This window comes from Dasypus novemcinctus, chromosome 16 (genome assembly GCF_030445035.2).
Source record: "Dasypus novemcinctus isolate mDasNov1 chromosome 16, mDasNov1.1.hap2, whole genome shotgun sequence".
Lineage (NCBI taxonomy): Eukaryota > Metazoa > Chordata > Mammalia > Cingulata > Dasypodidae > Dasypus > Dasypus novemcinctus.
Window position 1 is genome coordinate 15706941 of NC_080688.1, and position 22148 is coordinate 15729088.

A 22148-nucleotide genomic window follows, 5' to 3' on the forward strand; every position below is an offset into this window, starting at 1 on the left:
AGGGATTTGGCTCAATGGGTAAAGCATCCACCTACCACATAGGAGGTTCAGGGTTCAAACTCAGGGCCTCTTGACCCATGCGGTGGAGCTGGCCCACGCATAGTGCAGATGCACGCAAGGTGTGCTGTGCCATAAAGGGGTGTCTCCCATATAGGAGATCCCCACGTGCAAAGAGTGCACCCTGTAAGGAGAGCTACCCTGTCCAAAAATAGTGCAGCCTGCCCAGGAGGGAGGCTGCACTCACAGAAAGCTGACACAACAAGATGATTCAAGAAAAAGAGACACAGATTCCCAGTGCCACTGACAAGAATACAAGCAGATACAGAAGAACACACAGCGAATGGACACAGAGAGCAGACAACTGGGCGGGGGGAGAGGAGAGAAATAAATAAAGAAGAAAGAAAGGTCTGCCTGGGGTGATTGCAGCTGCAAGTCTTCCCTTTCTCTTTGGGGCTTGTGTTGTCCTGTGCTTATGCTAGCCAATGGCCTTAGGAGTTCTAGTTTTTTAAAAAAATTTTTAATTATATATTTTTGAAGATACATAGATCACAAAAAATGTTACATTAAAAAATATGAGGACCACATGGGAGGTCTGTGGTTCAAACCCCAGGCCTCCTTGAGCCATGTGGAGCTGGCCTATGCGCACTGCTGATGTGCGGCAAGGAGTGCCGTGCCACTCAGGGGTGACCCCGTGTAGGGAAGCCCCATGCGCAAGGAGTGCATCTGTAAGGAGAGCCGCCCAGCACAAAAGAAAGTGCAGCCTGCCCAGGAATGGCACTGCACACACAGAGAACTGACACAACAAAATGACGCCAACAAAAAGAAACACAGATTCCCGTGCCACAGACAACAACAGAAGTGGACAAAAAAGATGCAGCAAATAGAGACAGAGAACAGACAACTGGGGTGGGTGGGGAAGGGGAGAGAAATAAATAAATAAATAAATCTTAAAAAAAATAAAATAAAAATTTAAAAACAAAAAAACCATTGTTAAGTGGAAGAAGGGAGACACGAAGGATCACACATTATGTGAGCTTATCTGTATGAAATGTCCAGATTAGGAAAATCTCTAGGTACAGAAAATAGATTAACATTTCTCCTAGGGCAGGGTGGATGGGGGAAATAGGAGGTCATTGCTGCGGAGTGCATGGGCTTTTTTGGGATAATTGAAAAATCCTAGTTTTGATTGTCACGATTGATGTACAACTTTGGACATATACTAAAAATAATAACAATGTACACTTTAAATAGGAGAATTGTATGATATATTAATTATATCTCAATGACCTGGTTCAAAAGGTTATTAAACTGTACAATTTAGAGATACAAGAAAATAATACAGAAAAAAGGAGTAATCTACAGTGGATTCTAGAACTCTGTACCATAAGCAAAGCTTTGGGCCATTTCTTTGAGGCTTGCACAGGCTGTGCCTGTTTCTTCTTTGCCATCTGTATACTTTAAACACTTGCATCACATAAAGAGGTGTTTTCAGGGAAGGCAAGAGGAAGAGTCCCACAGATTGAGGAAATTCCTCCCCTGTCCATTGGCACTGTACTGCAGCAAACAGTTTAAATAGCTGAATCTTGTCCTTTGCTCATCTAGAGTTTCACTGGAAGCTTTAAGAATAGTCCTTCCTTTTGTCAAAATTTATTAGTGACATGAGGGAGCAAGGAATTGGAAACCCCAAAGCAGTGACTGTTGAGCATTTTCCATGGTGGAAGCAGCCAGGACAGTCAGGTCATTTTGTGGATGTGCCAGCTGCCTGCAACACTTTCACCATGGGCTGACAGTTCACGTTGGCACAGGGCCATAGTTCACCCTTCAGTATGAGAAAGCCTATGTATTCATGGAATTGTCCTCCCTACTTTCTCGACCTTTCAATGTGACTTTAGAGGAAATTAAGCCTTTTGGCTTAGAAACAGCTCGGCAGGTCACACTGTTCACAGTGTGCTAAGTAGAAGCAGCCCAATCCCACAGGGCTTCCTCGTCATTCTCAGGGTCTTAAGCTTTTGGTGTTTGGATGGTGGGTCTTTGCTATATGGATTTTGGTGAGGCAGGACCTACAAATTCAACATTGTCATTAGGATCAAAATGTGGCCCTAAGATTTGACAACTACTGGTCTCTTTGGTTAGGCCATCTGTGTCAACTTGGAGTTGTCTGCTGTAGCTTTGCAACTGGCATGTCTTTGAGTAAAGCTTTTTGCCAGGTAGAGTTCAGATTTTTCAGGTACTTTGAGTTAGCCTATTCTCCATTTTTTTGACTTCAGATTTTACATTACCCGGGATTTTTCTTGAATCTCAAGTTCTCTTTGAAACTATCCTATCATGGTCTTCTGAATTACCAATATAGTTCAGCTTCTGTCCTTTCAGGCTATCGATAAGACCCATGAGCTATGAAATACCCTCTCTCTACACAATAATCAGAAAAGTTTAAAATTTTAAAGTTCAAAGATCAAGAACACATAATTAGTCAAACTAGGTCAGAAACTGAAATTTTGAAGTATGTGTTGTATTGGGTTGAGGGACCAGTGTTTGGGGAAAAGTCACCTGGTGGTTGTCTAGTGCTTGACTTTTGAGGATGTGGTGATGAAAAAACAGAACCTATATCATGTGCCTAGCCAAATTTCTGGCAGCAGCAGATGCTTCAGAGTTTGTGGCTGTGAAGAGTGTGGGCTGATTCTGCATGCTCTGTTTATTTCCTTGTTAGCTGGAACTGAAGTGTAGATCTCAGGTTGACTGTGGGACATTGTCCCATCACTATTTGGGGAACTAGAAGCTATGGAGCATTTTAAGGTGGGGTGATTTCTATTGACGTCTGACTGTTGACTGAAGAGGAACTGCTAGAGGTCTGAAGTTCAGAGGAATACCATTTTGAAGAATTCTTCATTTGTGGGGTGTTCAAGTTTGATTTCAATCTCATTTTATCAAAGCTGTGTTGAACTATTCTGAATATTATATATGGCAAGAAGATTGTGAGCTACTAGTTGGATAATTGTTGGACATTGCAGACTAAATGGTACACTGATGTGCATGTAGATGTGGGAGGTCTGGTGGCCTTGTTGCCTAAGCTTTTGGGCTGTTGGATTTGATATAGGACAGAGTCAGGGACCAGGCTGTGGAAGTTGATACATTGCTGAGGGTGCAAGGGATTAAACTGAGACACCGCCAGAATGCTGCTGGGTCTGAAAAGTTGTGTTTAAGAAAGATCAAATGTCCCTGCAGACTATTACTATGGGTGGTAGGATATCATCTCTGTGCAAATATGTAGGAGGATCATGGCCAATTGGAATATTTTGGGCTAAAGTGACTATAATGGGATTGAATTTGGGGTTTTCTGAAAAAGATTAGATGTTCCTCTGCTGCCTGAGTAAAGTCCATGATGCAGAACTGAATTTTAAGCCAATGGACTGGGCATTATAAAAGCATTAATGCTGTATTCATCAATGCAATGAATATGCCACACTGATGAAAGAGGATGTTCATGTGGGAGGAGTGGGGGTTGAACTGGGATTGGGGTATATGGGAACCTCATATTTTTACATGTAACATTTCGTGTGATCTATGTGTCTTTTAAAAAAAAAGATAATAAAAACGTTAATGCCTTGGGGAACTTGAGCTGGGGTTTTCTGTGGTTCCTACTGAAATTGTTCGTTTTGGGCTTGACCACCTTGAAGTTGCTTATCACTGATGTTCTACTTTGAGTTCTCCTTCCATTTTTCTATTTCCTTCTCTTCCACAGTGGTAATTGGTTTGTGACTACAAGTCCAAGTTGAGAAAAATCATGCGATTGTGTAGACCAGAAATTCCAGAATCAACCAAAATTTTCAAGTCTTCTTCATACTGAATGCTATAACAAATTCACAAAATGGTAATAATAGGCGGCAAATCTGGTTATCTGGGTGAGGGAGTATATTAGAGTTCCATGTGTTGCTTTTGTTATTTCTTTTGCAACCTGTAATTTTGAAGTTATATCAGAATGAAAAATGTTTAAGAATTGCATTTAGCTAAAATGCTTTAATTATTAGAATATTTGGCCTCAGGTCCTATAAAAGGAAATGTAGGAGGAGGAAGAGATAGTCCACCTTCAGGATATTGACTCGCGATTTAAGTCTTCTTTCTCTTCCAAGTGAGGTTGCATAAATAACATTCAACTTCTCTATCTCAGGCACAGTCCCTTCAAAAGAAGATTGGAAATACTTGAAGGTAAGAGTTTCTGGTGTGGGGTGTTGTGGGATCATGAGTAACAAATGCAGAAGGATTTGACTCTTTGTGGGAACATGACTTTGGAGAAATCAGTATCTTGGCTAAGGACCTTCTTGCCTCAATGTTTGATGGTCCCAGGCCTTTTCTGGCATATGGATGGCCTCCATCCTCTCTCCAGAAGGGTGATTTCTGCCTTTTGGCCAAATCATCCTATTTTAACAAGGAGGAAATGTCCTATGGGAATTCTTACTAGAGAAAGAATGCTTTTGTTGCCTGGGCTCTTTGGTCATGGAGAAAACATCTTTTTCATCTTTGCCTCCACAATAAGAGGCACATCTGGCACAAAGTCCATGCTTGATGAATGGGTGGATGAAGGAATAGGTATACCCCACCACCTGATCCCCCACCTCTCACTTGTATCCTCTGCAGTGCCTTGAAGGAGCTTGCCATGCCTTTGTTCTCTGATCTGAATAGACTCCTCTCCATCTGTGTCCTTGCAGCCTTTGCTTTTAACACCATAGGTGAGGACAATTGGTTGTTTTCTCTCCCAATCCCTGGAGGGTAAGGTGGATAATGAAGGAGCCGAGAGTTCCACTTAGGAAAGACCAGTAGGTCTGAGAACAGTGGTAAACTCTGCAGGGTAGGTGTCTTGCTGCTATGACAAATATCAGACAATGGGCTGGTTTAAACAACAAGAATTTATTGGCTTACAATTTTAAAGACCAGAAGCCCTTTAAAAACCAGGCATCAGTAAGGGCATGCTTTCTCTTGTAATCTGTAGAATTCTGTGATGGTGCTCTGCAATCTTTGGGGTTTTCTGCCTCTGTCACCTTGCAATGCTCTTGGTTCCCCCCTATGTGTCTCTCTGACTTCTGCTTCTCTGGCTTCTGGTTTCTGGTTTCTGGTTTCTCATGACTGACTTTGTCTGAATTTCCTCTTTATAAGACTTTCAATCATATGGCTGAAGATTCATCCTGATTTAAATGGGCACACTTAAATCAGATCCCTGAAGATCCTAGTCACAAATGAATCCACACTACTAACTCACCTTAGCATATTAAAATGTGCTGTACTTGAATAGATTTAGACCCACAGGCATGAGGTTCAAGATTAAGATCATGTGCTTTGTTGGGGTACATGGTTCACTAGACCACAGTTGGGGACCCTTTCTCTGAGCGTGAGGGTGAGTATATTAGAATTGCAAGTTATGGAGAGCTGAGAGAGACCGATCCCTTGGGGAGAAAGTGCCAACTGCATGGGACTCCAGTGGCCCATTAGTGGGGTTCATGGCAAGTTGACACCAAGATATGTTTGAATATTGTCAAATAGAGCTCTTGACAATTTTCATTTCTGAATTACTTTATGAATATACTATTTATTTCCTTTCCATAGAGAGTTATAAATGTGTGTTCTGCTATACTAATAACTGTAGAGCTGAGAGACAAAGGATGTGTGGAGACTCTCAAGGATGCTTCAGACACAAGCAAGAATTAAAGGTGCGAGGTATGCTGTAACCACCCTCTTTGCCTTGAACTACACCTCAGAGGAGAAGGTGCTTATCGGAAGGGTGGTTGCTTTATTAAGCAACTTGATGTAGTTCCTCGTTCCCTTTGCATCTTCTTTTTCATGCTTACTTTTGTAAATAGTTTGACAGATAAGTGTAGGGAGTGTGGGGTGGTAGGAGGTGGCAGGAATGAAGCACTGAGCCAGAAGGAGATACTTCCAAGAACCTGGCACATCACTCCAGGAAAACAACCAAGCAATCCTGGTTCCTATATCAACCTTACAGGGACCACTGAGGTATGACACTCCCATTCTAACAAATTCTAACTAACTGCTCTTCAGTTGCTTCATTCCAAGAATGGACCAATTTAAAAGGACTCTTTTGGAGAAGTGGAAAGACTAGAGACATAGGGAGTTGAGGCACAGAATCCTTTAATATGGGGTGCCCATTGGAGCACCATTCTCTATGGCACACTGGGAAAATTCCCTTTGGGGTTTGGTCTTGTGCAGGTCAACGCCCAGTATTTAAGGAGGAGAGAGGCTGTTCTGTCACTAACTGTGTTCCATTGGCGTTCACGGCATCACTGGGGAATAAGACCTTTGGGTATGGTACTGAATGCTGCCAGAGCAAGCTGTGCAACCAAGGGGACTTCCAAGGTGAGTGCCTCAAGACAGCATCCCTCTCCCTACACTATCTCTGCTGTCATCTTAAGTCTTCTGCCTTTTAATTACCATTCCATATCCTCTCTCTGCTTCTAGTTCTTCCACTCACTTTGCTCACTGGTTGCCTCTCCCTCTCTCTGTGACTCTGGCAAGGGTTTGGGAATGGATAAGCCCCTGTCTCTTGCATGGGGGACTGAATAGCTGTTGAGCAGCAGGGATTGCTTGGGGAATTTCCTGTAAGGCTGTGTCTGTAGATTTAAAATGATTTTCTTTCCCATTCCAGCAGTTTGAGTTGTCTTTCCTCACCTATTTAATTCCTTGCTTCCTTAAGAGGAAATTTTTAGTGTACCAAGTGTCTTCTGTCTTAATTTCCAAACACTTTTCCCTGTCCAGAACTAAACGGAGCTATTCATGAAAGAGACAGATATCACTGGATTCATGTGAGGTTTATTTTGACTACACATTCCCACCTAATATCCTTCCATCTCCAGACCCTCTCAACGGTGGTGGGATCATGGAATAACCATGTTCTGAGGGGATTGCAGTGTTTCTGGCTTGTTTTTTTTTTTTTTTTTTTTTGCCTATCCCTAAGATGAACTAATTTCTATTTCATTCAGGGTCTCAGAAGTCCTCAGACCCCAATGGTATTAAATGTCCTGCCTGCTTCACTGACAATGCTAGTTCCTGTGACTCAGTCCTCCTCAATTGCACAGGGAAAGAGACAAAATGTATTGAGGTTATTGGTTCAGGTATGGATATTTCCCCTGGTCTTTTAGTGTTCATATTTTTAAATGGTAGTGTGTATTAATTAGTTATCACAATGTAGCAAATCACCCCAAGACTTAGCAGCTTAACATTTAAATAAACATTTATTATTTCACAGTTTCTGTGAATTAAGGATCGAGGACAGGCTTAGCTGAGTGGGTTGGGCTCAGGGTCCTTCATGAGGTTGCAGTCAAGCTACTTTCAGAGGCTGTGATCCTGGAAACAGAGGACCTGCTTCTAAGCTCATTCATGTGACTGTTGGCAGTCCTCAGTTCTCCATGTGGGCCTCTCTTTAGGATGCCTAAGTGTCCTCATGATGTATGAAGCTGGCTTCCCACAGAATGAGTGATGAGAGGGTGAGATACAGCGGCCAAGACACTAGTTGTCATTTCTAAAATAATCTAATCTTGTAAGGAGGGTATCACTTCTGCCGTACCTTACTAGTCACATAGACCAATCCTGATGCAAAGTGGGAAGGGATCACACGAGTGCTCAGTTGGTAGGAGATGGGAACCATTGGGGGATATCTTAGAACAGGGCTTCTTAGCCTTTTTTGTCCCATGGGCCCCTTTGCCAGTCAGGTGAAAACCACAGACCCCTCTCAGAATGTAGTAGCAAATAGTTTTTATGATGCTCAACTTGCGTCAGGTCTAACAACTACCATCATTTCAAAGTATGGATGAGTGCAAGCAATTTTTTGAAATATGCAACAACTGTAGTGTGATATAACATGAATACTACTGTAATTTACTTTATCATTCCTAAGTGAAGGAAATGCTAAATTTCAGTTAGAGGACAGAGAAAATAAAGATAAGTTGATTTTTTAAAACTCAAGCTCATAGACTCTCTAAATCTTTCCATGGACCCCTGGTTAAGAATCCCTGTCTTAGAGGCTGACTACCATGTACAGCAGGGGTTTAAGGCACAGCTGTGTTGGGAAATCTATCCAAGATTTTGAAGGCACCATCTTGCAGTACTGAAGAGGAATGACTAAATACTTGGGAACATGTAGTTTATGGAATGGGACTTTGGCTTATTGGCCACAAAGGGGATGATAACGCTTCAGTTCTGGTTGTCTTCATCTTGATTATTAATGTTATTGTCTAAAGTTCCAGTTTTTGCATTGTATCACTCTGAAATCTGTAGAAGGATTTCTAATTTTCCTAAGAGTAGGAGAAAAATATATATCATGGTGAAGGTCATCTATGTCATTCAGATAAGAATTGTGAAAATAATGACAGTGTTTTTCTGTCCAGATGTTACAGTGTTAGCCATAAAGGGATATTTTCTTAACAACTTAAAAAAGGTTTCATGGAATTAATGATGTTTTAGGAGCTGATTAAAAGATGGGAGAGAGCATTTGGTGTGAATATAGTCAAGTCATATGTTTTAAAGCTCTATGATGTCACTTTAAAAAAATAATGTGAGAAGTTTTCATTTTCCCTCTAAATATTTGGTCAAAATATTAATTAATATTGGGTGACTCTGATGGTTTTATAACAATATTTGTTGATTTTACCCCATTAACTAGACATATTACTTTTATTTCAAGTACTAAATTCCCATAAATATTCTGGTTTTGGAATTTCTTGTTTTCAAGAATCTTTATTTATGTTTTAATTTAAAATTAATTGAACTTCTTAATATGGTTTAAAGAAAAAATATTCAAATTACATTTCTGTTTTAGAACTTGTTTGGTTATTCATCTTTTTAAGAAATATCCATGAGAATTTTGGAATCAGTTCTGTATAGACAGATGAACACATATGGATACCTGCACAAAGCACATACAAATCTTTGTAAGAAAGCAATCTCCTTCTGGAAGAAATAAGGCTCACCTGATTGTGGAAAAGAAAATAATTTATTCTCAATCTTGCAAAAAGGAGCGCATAACCAGAAAATTTGACTAGCGCCCTAAACAAAGAAAAATGACATAATTTATACCCCTAAGACTAGCATGCAAGCCCTTCCTCCGTTTCTCCATAGAATGGATACTTCACAGGTTACAGCCTGTTTGAGAAGTCTCACTTTCCATGCAAGTTTCCCAGTTTTTGATTAACAGCTTCCCCCATCACATTCCAACCATTTTAGCTTTTACCTACTCCTTTTGCAAATAAGGAGTGGAATTTCATGCTGAATTGGTATTGACTTAGCTCTTTCTCGTGCATCTTTTTTACTGTCTATAGTACTAGTTTACGCTCATTTCCTTTGTTCTTGTTTAACTCAGGAGTGGAAGATTGAGGCAGTAGGTTGCCAGGTTACATTAATTAATATTTTCTTCTTATATGTGAAAACTAAACTAATTCCTATCTCTTACATCTTTGAACAATTTTTAGTTCTTCATTATATTTTTTTTAATTGCAACTAACTTAAGTTGCAATTAAACAGTTGATTTTATGAGGTATTTCCATCCTAGGAAAAAATGGATATATCTTTCCATTTTTTTATAATATATTTTTTATTGACGTATTTCATTCATACATGAACATAAATAAGCAATAAGTGTATAGTAAAAGTTGTGAACTTACAAAATAAATGTGCATAACATCATACAGAGGTCCCATACATCACTCCTCCAATACCTTGCATTGTTGTGACACATTTGTTACAAATTATGTAAGAGAATTGACAAAATATTACTACTAACTATAGTCCATAAATTATATTGGTATATTTTTCCTCCAACCCACCCTATTTTTCAAAAATATTTTTTTTTATTACAGAGGTTGTGTACTTACAAAACAATCACGCACATGTGTAGAATTCCCATACAATACCCCTTCACCAACACACCACACCATGATGGAACATTTGTTACAGATTATGAGATAATACCACCAGACTATTACCACAAACCATGTTCCATAGTGTACATTTGGCACTGTTTCTATACCCCCCCATCAACACAGTACATCTTTTGCATTGATGCATGAATATTACAGTACTGCTGTTAGCCACAGTCCATAGGCCACCCCAGTTGAAGTTTTCCTGTGCTTCCCCACATTCCCACCAACCTGCAATAGTGATGTATATCTGCTCTAGCTCACAGAAGGACACTCTTGCAGATGTGATGTCAATTTTGAGAAGTTTGAAGGGGTTCTGTGATGGGTAGCTGAAGGGGCATTTGTAGAGATGTGCTGGAGATGCTTGAGGAGAATGGGAGATCATATGGCATACAGGGGAGGGTGGAACTGTCCGTAGTAGAACTGTTTCTTTACTTTGACTTGCCTTGAAAAGCACAGTTATACAATGAGGTTCCATGATCTTCTAAGAAATCCATAGCCATGGGAAGATGGGAGCCAAGGGAGAGAAGGGATCTGACCTTGAGGCCCCTGTATTGTTTTCCTGTGTTTTTCCAAGGAAGCAGATACAAAAGAGAGGACAAGTACCCAGAGGTATTTAGGCTGAACACATGAAGTGTGATCTCCAACCCTCTTCCGTCGACCAACCATCTCCCCTGTAATCAGAGCCCTAGAACTCCAGTCCCAGCCATGCATTTGAGACAGTAGCATCTCTTTAGGGTTCCTTCTACACAGGGGAGACTTTGCAGCCAGAGGAAGTGGGATTTGGTCCTTGGAAAGAGCTGTATCTGGAGGGGATGAAGAGATACTCAGCCTCTGTTGATGCTTCGCTCAAAGAATAGAGAAACCATGGATTCTGGGGCATGCTGAGCATCCTTTTCTTCTCCAAGTGGAGGAGATAGGTTGACATGAGAATGTGGAATAGGAGGAGAGTGAGGTGAGAGAAAAAACTAACTCCTGGCTTTTTTTCTTGGCAGCTTATCCTGGAGTTTTGATCTATGCTAAGGGTTGTGCCACTGAAAGTGCCTGCAACTTGAAGAATCTAATTTTAATGGGTAACACAAGCATTCATACCTCCTGTGTCAACAGTGGGAACTCCCTGGGAATGTCCATCATCTCACCAATTTTTATTAGTTTCTTCATGGTAAAAGTCTTGCTTTGATCTCTCAGACACTGCTGAGTCCATAATCATACAAACCTAAAAACATTGCATGCTTCAGATGGCTCCCCTCCCAAAGAATCTTCCTACATTGCAGAAATAAATATACTTCCTTAACTATGTGTGTGATTACTTCTTTGTGTTTTAGGTAACAAATAATCTTACCTCTTTACTGATGGCTTCTTTCTTTATCTAGAGTAGCATATTTCAGATGAAATTTGAGATGGCAGGACTTTAGAGAGGGCAATTGGAATGGGATGACAGACCTTGGCCAGTCCTGACCCACAAATCCCAGTGGCAGGATTGAAGTGAGAGACTGATTTTCCAAAGGTTTGATGTTTGAAGAAATAGAAACTTAATGTCAGCTAATCAGAAATAGATATCTTTTCTTAAAATTTATTTTTCAATTGTCTTTTTTTGAAGATACATAGATCACAAAAAATATTACATTAAAAAATGTAAGAGGTTCCCATATATTACCCCCCTCCCCACTCCTCCCACACCAACAACCTCTTTCATCATTGGGGCACATTCATTGCCTTTGGTGAAAACATTTTGGAGCACTGCTGCACCTCATGGATTAGAGTTCACATTATAGTTTACACCTTCCCCCAGTACATTCAATAGGTTATGGCAGCGTATATAATGTCCAGAATCTGTCCCTGCAATATCATTTAGGACAATTCCAAGTCCTGAAAATGCCCCCATATCTCATCTCTTCTTCCCTCTCCCTGCCCTCAGGAACTACCACGGCCACTTTCTCCACATCAATGCTACAGTTTCTTCCATTGGTAGTCACAATTATTCTAGGACCGAATACCAGTAAGTCCACTCTAATCCATAGAAAATAGATATCTTAAGTAGGGACTTTCCTCTGGAAACAGCCCAAACCAGTCAATGCAACTTAGATAGCCAATCAGAATGTTTCCTCACTGCTTCCACATTGACCCTATGTAAACTTCCTCTTTCTACTCCTTCAGTAGAGTTCCTTACTACCTTTGGTTTGGTGCTGCTTGATTTGCAAATCATATTTTGCCTAAATCAACTTTGATTAAATTTTTAATTGCCTCAATTTATCCTTTATAGTAACCCATGTGTTCTGCCACATGCCCCAGAACACATCTCTCTCCCAATGGTCTTAATTTCCACTCCTAATCTTCAGTGGCCTATTTCCAAGGCAAATGGTTTTGAAAGAAAAATTCAGGTTCTAGAAAAGAAAGTCCAGTTATAATAGCATTTTCCCCACCTCAGAACCAGGCATGTGGAATTCTTGTAGCACACTCCTGTTACAGGATGGAGGGGTCCTGGTGGTGTCTGGGGCCTGGGCATATTCTGTCGACTGTGTCATGTAAAGTTGTCTGTGCCCTTATCTACACACCCTGACTGGGGCCTTGGCTCATCTTTGAGGCTCAACCTGTGGAGCAAGATATAGGCTCTCAAACTCTACCTCAGCTTTTTGCCTCCCTGAGCTTTTGAGTAGACAGAGAATAGGATTTGCCTACCCAGGACTCACTGATGCCTCACATATTGCTTTTTTGGGGGGCACATACCCCACTGTGTACTCAACCACATGAGGAGAACCCTAACAAATACAGGCCCTTCTTGTAGGAATGTGGAGCTAAAGCCTTAGTAACAATGGCAGGGTAGTATATAATCGCATGAAATTCTAAGCATAGATAATCAGGAGGCACAGGGCAGCTTAGAGAACAGAGGAATTACAGCAGGGCTGGTAGAGATAGGTGATAAACTGAGGCAGGGCTTGAGGGAAGGTTGGGAAATGGTTAAACAATAAAATCCTCAGAAAGGCAGTGTATTAGTCAGCGTAAGGGGTACTAATGCAAAATACCAGAAATTGGTTAGGTTTTATAAAGGGTATTTATTTGGGGTAGGAGCTTACAGACACCAGGCTATAAAGCATAAATTACTTCCCTCACCAAAGTCTTTTTTCCCATGTTGGAGCAAGATGGCTGCCAAAGTCTGTGAGGGTTCAGGCTTCCTGGGTTCCTCCCTTCCAGAGTCATGCTTCTTTCTGGGTTCAGGGTTCCTCTCTTCCTGGGGTTTGCTTCTGTTTCCTCTGTGAGCTTATGTTGTGGGAAAATTGTAGGGAATGTGTGTAAATGATAGGGAACATGGTTTGAAGTTGAAACATTTCCATAACACAGACAAAAAGTGCAGGCTTAGGAATGCTGGGACTTGACTAGATGGTACACCCTCTGGTCAGTATGAAAAGATGTTTGAGTGAGGAAGCCTTTGAACTTTGTAGAACTTGTACCTTATTATAGCAAAATGTTGCACCTGTTCTATTGTAGCTGTTGCAGTTGTTTCCTGTTATTGTAGAAGGTGTTGCAGTTCTGGTAGCAAAGAGCTGCCTATTAATTTCTAAACAAATAGGATGTGGAAACTAGAGTTGAAGCTCTCAATTTCAGAATCTGTGAGTCCCCTGGTCCCATCTTTATCTCCTCTCTTGTGTCTTTCTTACTCTCCTTTTATTTCTTCATTTCTGTGTCACCTTCCCATCATGCAAACCAATCGCTAAGCTGGTCTCAGCAAGCTTACTTCCCAGGGCTCCAGATTAAGGCTTCAGCATCAAACTCCATCATCAAAAGTCCAACATCAGGGAAATGGATTTGCTCTATGGATCAAGGGTCCACCTACCACATGGGAGGTCCAGGGTTCAAACCCAGGACCTAAAACCACCACACCATGGAGCCAAGAGTGCCTACAACTGAAAGCAGGAGGATTGCATCCAGCATTCTTGTAGAACCTAAGCCCCCTCTTGACATAGATGTGGAATGGACACAACCAATCCAAGGTCCACAGGATGGAGGAATAGAGTAAGGGTTAGAGTGGACTTACTGATATTCTATTCATGAACTATTGTGGTTAGTAATTGAAGAAAATGTGGCATTGGTGTGGAAAAAGTGGCCATGGTGACTGCTGGGTGTGGGGAATGGGAGGAAGAGATGAGATGTGGAGGCGTTTTCAGGACTTGGAGTTGTCCTGGTGGTGCTGCAGGGACAATTAATGGACATTGTAGATCCTCACATGGCCCACTGGATGGAATATGGGAGAGTGTGGGCTATGATGTGGACCATTTACCATGAGGTGCAGTGATGCTCAGAGATGTATTCACCAAATGCAGTGAATGTGTCATGATGATGGAGGAGAATGTTACTATGGGGGGAATAGTGGGGTGAAGGTGGTAGAGGGTACATGGGAACCTCATATTTTTTAATGTAATGTTTTAAAAAATGAATTAAAAAATAAATTAAATAATTAAAAAAAGAAAAAAAATCCCAGGACCTCCTGACCCATGTGATGAGCTGGCCCACATGCAGTGCTGATGTGTGCAAGGAGTGCTGTGCAATTAATGGGCATCCCCCACATAGGGGAGCCCCATGTGCAAGGAGTGTGCCCCATAAGGAGAACCACCCAGCATGAAAAAAAAAAAGTGCAGCCTGCCCAGAAGTAGTGCCACACACATGGAGAGCTGGTGCAGCAAGATGACACAACAAAAAGAGACTCAGACTCTTGGTACCACTGACAAGAATATAAGCGGACACAGAAGAACACAGTGAATGGACAGAGAGCAGACAATGGGGGGGGGAAGGCAGGGAAGGGGAGGGAAATTTAAAAAAGTATATCAAAACCCCTCAACTCTGCCCTTTGCCATGCCTTTTATGGCACAAGAGGTTTACATAATTACCTAATCAAGTAAGCTTATGAATCAAATATAATCTAATATGCCCAGAGGAAAAGATCAGTTTACAAACAGAATCCAATATTTCTTTTTGGAATTCATCAATAATATCAAACTGCTACAGACAATAAATGAAAACTGAGGCTACAGGGGAGGTATTTTATAAGAAAACCTTTGAAATAATATGGGAGACCTCTAAGCTGGCTCAACTCCTGAATGCTTCATGTTTACCCTGTCAGGTGAGTGTCAGTGTTGTCATCACACCCACTTTCCAGAGGAGGAAAGTTAGGAGCAGGCCTGGGATTCCAAGCCCAACAGCCTGATTCCACAGTCTAAACCACAGAAAAGTATTATCTCATGGTTCAGGAGGATGGAAGCTTGAAGTCAAGGTGTTGACAGTGCCATGCTTCTTTGTCTTCTTTTCTTTCTTTTTAAAAAATATTTTATTCTTACATATTGACAAAGCATACAATCCATCCAGGGTGTACAATCAGTGGCATTGTTATGTCTTCATCACTTCATTCATTAGTAGAGTATTTTCATGATTCCAATAATAATAACAACAACCAAACAATACAGCTCTACTCCTACTAGTCATCTCTCAGTCTGTATCCCCCTGACATACATAGGTGCTCTTCTGTTCTGTCTTCTCTAGCCCATGCTTCTTTTGGTAGTCTGTACAATTCTGTTGGCTTGCTGGCAATCCATGGCATAACTCATTCTCTTCTTCCATCACACAACTATCTTCTCTTTCTTTCTCTGTGATCAATTCTCCTCATTTTATAAGGACACCAGATAGATCAATTATGGCCCATCCTAATCCAATTTTGCTTTATCTTAACATCTTCAAATTGGATCACATTCACAAGACCAGAAGTTAGAGCATATTTTCAGGGGAAACACATTTCCAACTATAACAGAACCACTCTAATAATTATAAAGGAATGATAAGAGAGAGGGTTTTCAGCTATTACTTGATTATAAAAAGATTGACATTGTACCTGGTGTAAAGTCTATGCTCAATAGATATAAAATATTATCTTTTCTTTTCTTCCTTCTCACCTCTACCTATTTTCTATCTTTTCACATCCCATTTTCTTTTCATCCTCCCCCACCGCCACCCCATCTTACCAATCTTCTTTCCCTCCACTTCTTCCTCTTCTGGGATAGGTAACTTCAAGTGCCTCTGAGCACATCTCAGAGAAATGGACTGCAACTATGTCAGGATGATGCAACTGATGCCAACCTTTTCTGGATAGGAATATGAGGATGAGAGAGCAGTCTCTGCATTCTGGGAGAAAGGTAGAGGGTGAGGTCAGGAGTCCCTGAAGGAACTAGCTGTTCTCCTCTCAATACCCTGCCACCCCATGGTCTGAGGAAGGAGGGAATCAGTTAGCTTACTCCACATATGGGGCAACACTCACTGCAGTGATGAAAGGCAACATATCAACAACAAAGCTTTTTCATTTTTTCATTTTTTGATACCCCATTTTATTTTTACTTTATTTAAACTTTCTAAATTAGTATATATTCTATATCTAACCTTTAAACCCATCTCTATATTCCATTTTACTATTAATAGAACCTGGCAATATATTAGGCTTCATTTTTGAAGATGTTTTGGACCACAGAGAGGTTCAACTATGGCAGGGGAGGAACACTGGTGTTGGGTGTTATTGAAAGGGGGCATATGGTTGCAAGGGAGTTCTCCAGTGCATGTATACAGGGTACATAAAAATGGATATTTTCATAGTGGTTACAATTAAAAATGGCAACTGAGGGAGTGCTGAGCTCCTAGCCACGGGAGCCCTATCACATTCCCCAATGGAACAGCAACAATCCCCCAAATGTAATGGCAAAGACCAATAAAAAGTGTGGTCTAATAATGAGCCCTTGATACTGATGACTATGTTTATGAGTCTGTGCATCTGAAATATGAACTAGGCCTAGAGATGCAGGGTGCCCAAGAGTTACCTCCTGAGAGCCTCCATGTTGCTCAACTGTGGCCACTCTCTAAGCCAAACTCAGCAGTTAAATGTGTTACTTTCCCCCCAGCATGGGATATGACTCCTAGGGATGAGCCTCCCTGGCACTGAGGGATTACTACCAAGCACCAGCTGATGATGTAACTAGAAAAATACCTTGAATGAAAGGGTCAACTCAGACCAGCAGAATATCTCAGCCTACATGTAATATCAGGTGTTAAAAACTGCTGTTTGACCTGGAATAAATGGGGGAAATGGAAAGGGCATGAGTTTACATTGCTATGAGTTACCTAAAAAGAGTCAGGATGTCACCAGAGAGGTCACACTTACGCATACCTCAGCAGGGTCCCAGAGACAACCAAAGTAGATACAAGCCCAGGTATTGGTTCTTCTGAGGGCTACAGAGACCCACAGTTTCCATGGTCATGGCAGTCAGCTCTGGAGTTCAGTGCCATGTCAGTTGGCCCTATTTTGGAGTTTGTGTTCCTGAGTGTGATGGAGTTGGACTCAGATATGATATTTCTACACCTACCCCTTCTGTTACTTTTTACCAGACCTGTGTTTGGCACTGTTGTTGGTGTATACACAGGAGAGGTAAATCTCTGGACTGTCCATGTGATAGCCAGGCCCTGAGCCTCAACACACTTGTAACTCCTACCCTCTAGTTTATTGGACATACCCTGGCCCGCTAACAGGGAGGTGAAGAAGTTCAACCACCACACCAGTGAGCCAAGAGTGCCTACAACTGTAAGCAGGAGAATTGCATCCATCATCCATGTGGAATCTAAGCCCCCTCTCGATATAGAGGGGGAGTGGACATAATCATCCCAGGATCCACAGGATGGAGGAATAGAATATGGATTAGAGTGGACTTAGTGATATTCTACTATGAAACTATTGTGAATAGTAATGGAAGAAAATGTAGCATTGATGTGGAGAAAGTGGCCATAGTAGCTACTGAGGGTGGGGAGAGGGAAGAAGAGATATGATGTGGGGTCATTTTCAGGACTTGGAGTTGTCCCGCATGGTACTGCAGGGACAATTGCTGGGCATTGTATGTGCAGACATGGCCCACTAGGTCGACTTGTGGAAAATGTAAACTATAATGTAAACCATTATCCATATGGTGCAGCAGTGCTCCAAAATGTATTCACTAAATGCAATGAATGTCCCAAGATGATGGAAGATGTTGATTTGGGGAGGAGTGGGGTTGAGGGGCATGACAGGTATATGGGGATCTCATATTTTTTTAATGTAACATTTAAAAAAATAAAGAGAAAAAAAGAATGAGTTTCTTCCATTACTAGTCATAATAGTTCTTTAGTAGAATATCGGTATGTCCACTCTTATCCATATTTTATCTGTCCATCCTGTGGAAGCACCGTAGTTGCTGAGAGCAGGGAGAGGGACGTAGAGATGAGATGTGGGGGCATTTTCAGGACTTGGCGTTGTCCTAAATGATATTGCAGTGACTTATGCTGGATGTTACATATCCTGCCATAACCCACTGAATGTACTGGGCAAGAGTGTAAACTACAATGTAAACTATAATCCATGTGGTATAGCAGTGTTCCAAAATGTATTCACCAAATGCAATGAATGTACCACAATGATGAAAAAGGTTGTTAAAGTGGGAGGGGTGGGTTGGGGTGTGGTCTATGCAGAAACCTCTTGTATTTTTTAAATGTAACATTTTTTGTGATCTATATATCTTTAAAAACACACAATAAAAATGTTGAAAAAAAAGAAAGATTGAGAAGACTAATAAAGGCTTGGTTCTTGAGAGCAAGGGGAGCAGCAGGAGAACAGCAGGTCCAGATTACAGAAGTTTGGGCTTTTAGTATGAGAGAGGTAGGGTGATGCTCGAGGATTTTGAGCAGATATTATATGACCTGATCGCTCAGTATTAAGAGTAGCTTCTACAGGACTGCTGGGGATTGAATCAAGTTTCCCCAGAAAGGATATTTGTGGGTGCAGATCCATTTGTAAATAGGACCTTAGATGATGTCATTAGTTGAGATGTCTGAACTGAATGTTGTGAACCTAGATCCACTATGGCTGATGTTCTTAGATGCAAAGGAAACTGAGTGTGGAAGGAGAAATGGAGGTCAGTGGGAGCCAGGGAAGGACACAGATATCAAGTGATAGAGGTAGAGATGCAAGCCAAGAAATGCCAAGAATTGCCAGAAAGACACCTCTAGTTCACTACAGATACTGGAAGAAATCAAGCTTTGCTGACTTCCTAGATGTTGGACTTCTAATCTCTTGAATTGAGTGAGTAAAGTCCTGTTGTTTAAGCCAACCAGTCTATGGTATTTGTCACAGCAGCCCCTGCAAACTAAGACAGAGACTGTGAATGGATGCAGAGGGAACAATTTGGTCTACTGAAATACTACAGATGAGAGATGATGCTGGCTTGGATCAGGAGTGGTTGGCATGGGGGAGGTGAAGAGTGATAGGATTCTGGATATGTTCTGAAAGTAGATTCAAGAGGATTTTCTAGTGGGTTGGATGTGGCATGTAAGTAAAAGGGATGATAAATGAAAATAATATATATCCATGCTAATTCCAAGCATTAAGCAAAATCAAATTGAGGATTTTCATTTTCATTCCAAATACTTTAAGGTAGTTTTAATGATACATAAACCAAGAAACAACAACAACGAAATCTTGAAAGTTAGAAGTTCAATTTATATGGGATTTGTTGTTAGAGTTCAATTAAAAGTTGGGAAATATCTACTTGAAGCAATAACTTTGGCCTTAGGTTTTGAAATATGCGGTCACCCCTCGGGCTGAAGTGTGGTTTGCTGGCCTGGCAGGGGAGCGGCCGCGGTAGGCCTAATTCCGCTGCCCCCATAATAGGGTGGTTGGTCGGGCCCACCGCCACCCCTGAAGGAAGCTCGGCATGGGCGCAGAGTGCCCTCGGGTCTCCCCTTCTCGGCAGCCATGCTTCCGCGGCCACCCCTCCTCCCAGATGGCGCCACCCGATGCCTTGTGGGGCGGCACCCTTCTTCTTCCTTCTCCCTGCGCAGGCGCAGGGCAGAAAATTCCAGTCTGCCCTTTTCCCCTCCCCCGACAGCAGCAACAGCCAGGTGTGGGCGGAAAAATCCAGCCCGCCCTTTTCCCTTCCCCCGACAGCAGCAACAGCCAGGCGTGGGCGGGAAACTCAAGTCTGCCCTCCACCCCAGCAACAGCAGCCACCAATCCCTAAACCCTGCCCCTTCCCCCAGCAACAGCGACAGCCAATCCCTAACCACCACCCCTCCCCCGTCCAGTACCGCCCACTGACCTTTCGCCGGCAACCAATCAGAACAGGGCGTGGCTTCGACCAATCAGCCTTCCCCAGCCCCTATAAAACTGTTGCCTCTCCCTCAGTAAAGTGGACTTGCGTGTTTACCTTGTCTCCGCGGTAGTTCTTCTGCCGTGCGCCCTCCAGTCCTGAGAGCCCCCGACAAGGGCCTGGCCTCCCTTGTCCCCAGTTCGTCGCCTGCTTCTCCAGGCGACCCCTTCATCGCCTGCTTCTCCGGGCGACCCCTTCGTCGCCTGCTTCACCGGGCGACCCCTTCGTCGCCGGCTTCGCCGGGCGACCCCGTCAGCCGAACCGCACAACCCCTTGTGAGACCGATCCCTCGTCTGCTGCCGGACCGACCCCTCGTCCCAGGCGGGACTGACCCCTCGTCCAGAGCTGGACCGACCCCTCGTCCGCAGCCAGACCCCACCTCTACCGACTGAGCAAGCCGCCGCAGAAATAGGTATTCTGAAGTCCTTATTTCTGCAAATAATTAGCTGCTAGGGTAATGTATTAGTCAGCCAAAGGAGTGTTGATGCAAAATACCAGAAATTGGATGGTTTTTATAAAGCGTATTTATTTGGATAGGAGCTTACAGATATGATATCAGAAAGCATAAATTACTTCCCTCACCAAAGTCTATTTTCATGTGTTGGAGCAAGATGGCTGCCAACATTTGTGAGGGTTCAGGCTTCCTGGGTTCCTGCTTTCCAAGGTCTTGCTTCTCTCTGGGTTCAAGGTTCCTCTCTTCCCAGGGCTTGCTTCTGCCTGGGCTCAGGATTCCTCTCTTCATGGGGCTTGCTTCTGTTTCCTCTGTGAGCTTAGTTCCTGGGGCTCCAGTTTAAGGCTTCAGAATCAAACTCCAACATCAAAACTCCAACATCAAAAACCCTCACATCAAAAGCTCCAACTCTGTCCTTTGCTGTGCCTTTTATCTGTGAGTCCCCACCCACCAAGGGGGGCTGACACAATGCCCTAATAATGTGTCCTGATCAAAGCTCTAATAATAACTTAATCATACCCAGGTACAGACCAGATTACAAACATAATCCAGTATCTATTTTTGCAATTCATATCTATATCAAACTGCTACAGGTAACAATCAGATTATTAAAAGCAAGTCAAAAGAAGAGTTTCCAGAACCCACCCCTGCTTCACTACTCTGCTAACTTAACCCATGGTTTATTCCTCACTGGAGAATCTAAGGCAAAGGAGAGGTAAATAAAGGTCAAAGCTGATGAGTCTGTTTTGGGTGGATTTTCCTTCAAGGCTGACAAGCATAGAGCCATGGGCTATGATGGAAGACCTGTGTAAATCTCTTTAGGGAACAAGCTGATCTGGGATCCTGGGACTTGTGCTTTGTACAACAAGGAGTATAATTTGGGTGGGGTGCCCCAAAACGATCTACTTAATGTGAATAAACATTTAGATAAGCTACACCCTAGGGCTTCTGAGAAAGTCCATGACTAAAGAGTTAGTAAACATGAACCAGCTGTAAACTGGCAGAGTTCCGTATAGAGCAGCAGGAAATTAACATGTGTGGTGAAGTCCCTTTGTGCAGGAGCAGTCCTGGGCTCTAGTTAGGGGCCATCCTCAGGTTAAGATGGATTTTAGACTGAGACAAGGGTTTTCAGGGGCCTCAGCTGAGGCTCATCACCCATGCCTCCTTGTTCAGCATGCTCCTGCCTTCCTTAACTGGGTTTCCTTAACTTTTTTCAAGCTTTCAGCCAGCTCTGTGTCACTACGTAAGTGTTTATTGTAGTTCCACTCCTCCCACAGGGATGATCAGTGTATAATAAGCATTAACTTTGGTAAGATCCTGACAGATGACTTTGAACTTCAGTGTTCTCTATGGCTCTGTGGCTTACCTATCTAGATAAGTTACTTCAGCTGTCCTGGCCAAGGAAGGTACTGAGAAAGGAATCGAGACCCACGGTGGTAGCATCAACAGTTAAAAGTGTTATTCTTTTTTCATTCTTTTTTTTTTTTAAAATATTTATTTATTATTATTTTTTAATTACATTAAAAAAAAATATATGAGGTCCCATTCAACCCCACCGCTCCCGCCCCCCACTCCCCC

At 42.2% G+C, this 22148-nt stretch overlaps 1 pseudogene; it reads right to left on the reverse strand.

The window, feature by feature from the left end:
* Positions 1-2475: 2475 nt before the first annotated feature.
* LOC111764623 (TGF-beta-activated kinase 1 and MAP3K7-binding protein 2-like) overlaps positions 2476-22148 on the reverse strand; it is a 129565-nt pseudogene continuing 109892 nt past the window's right edge.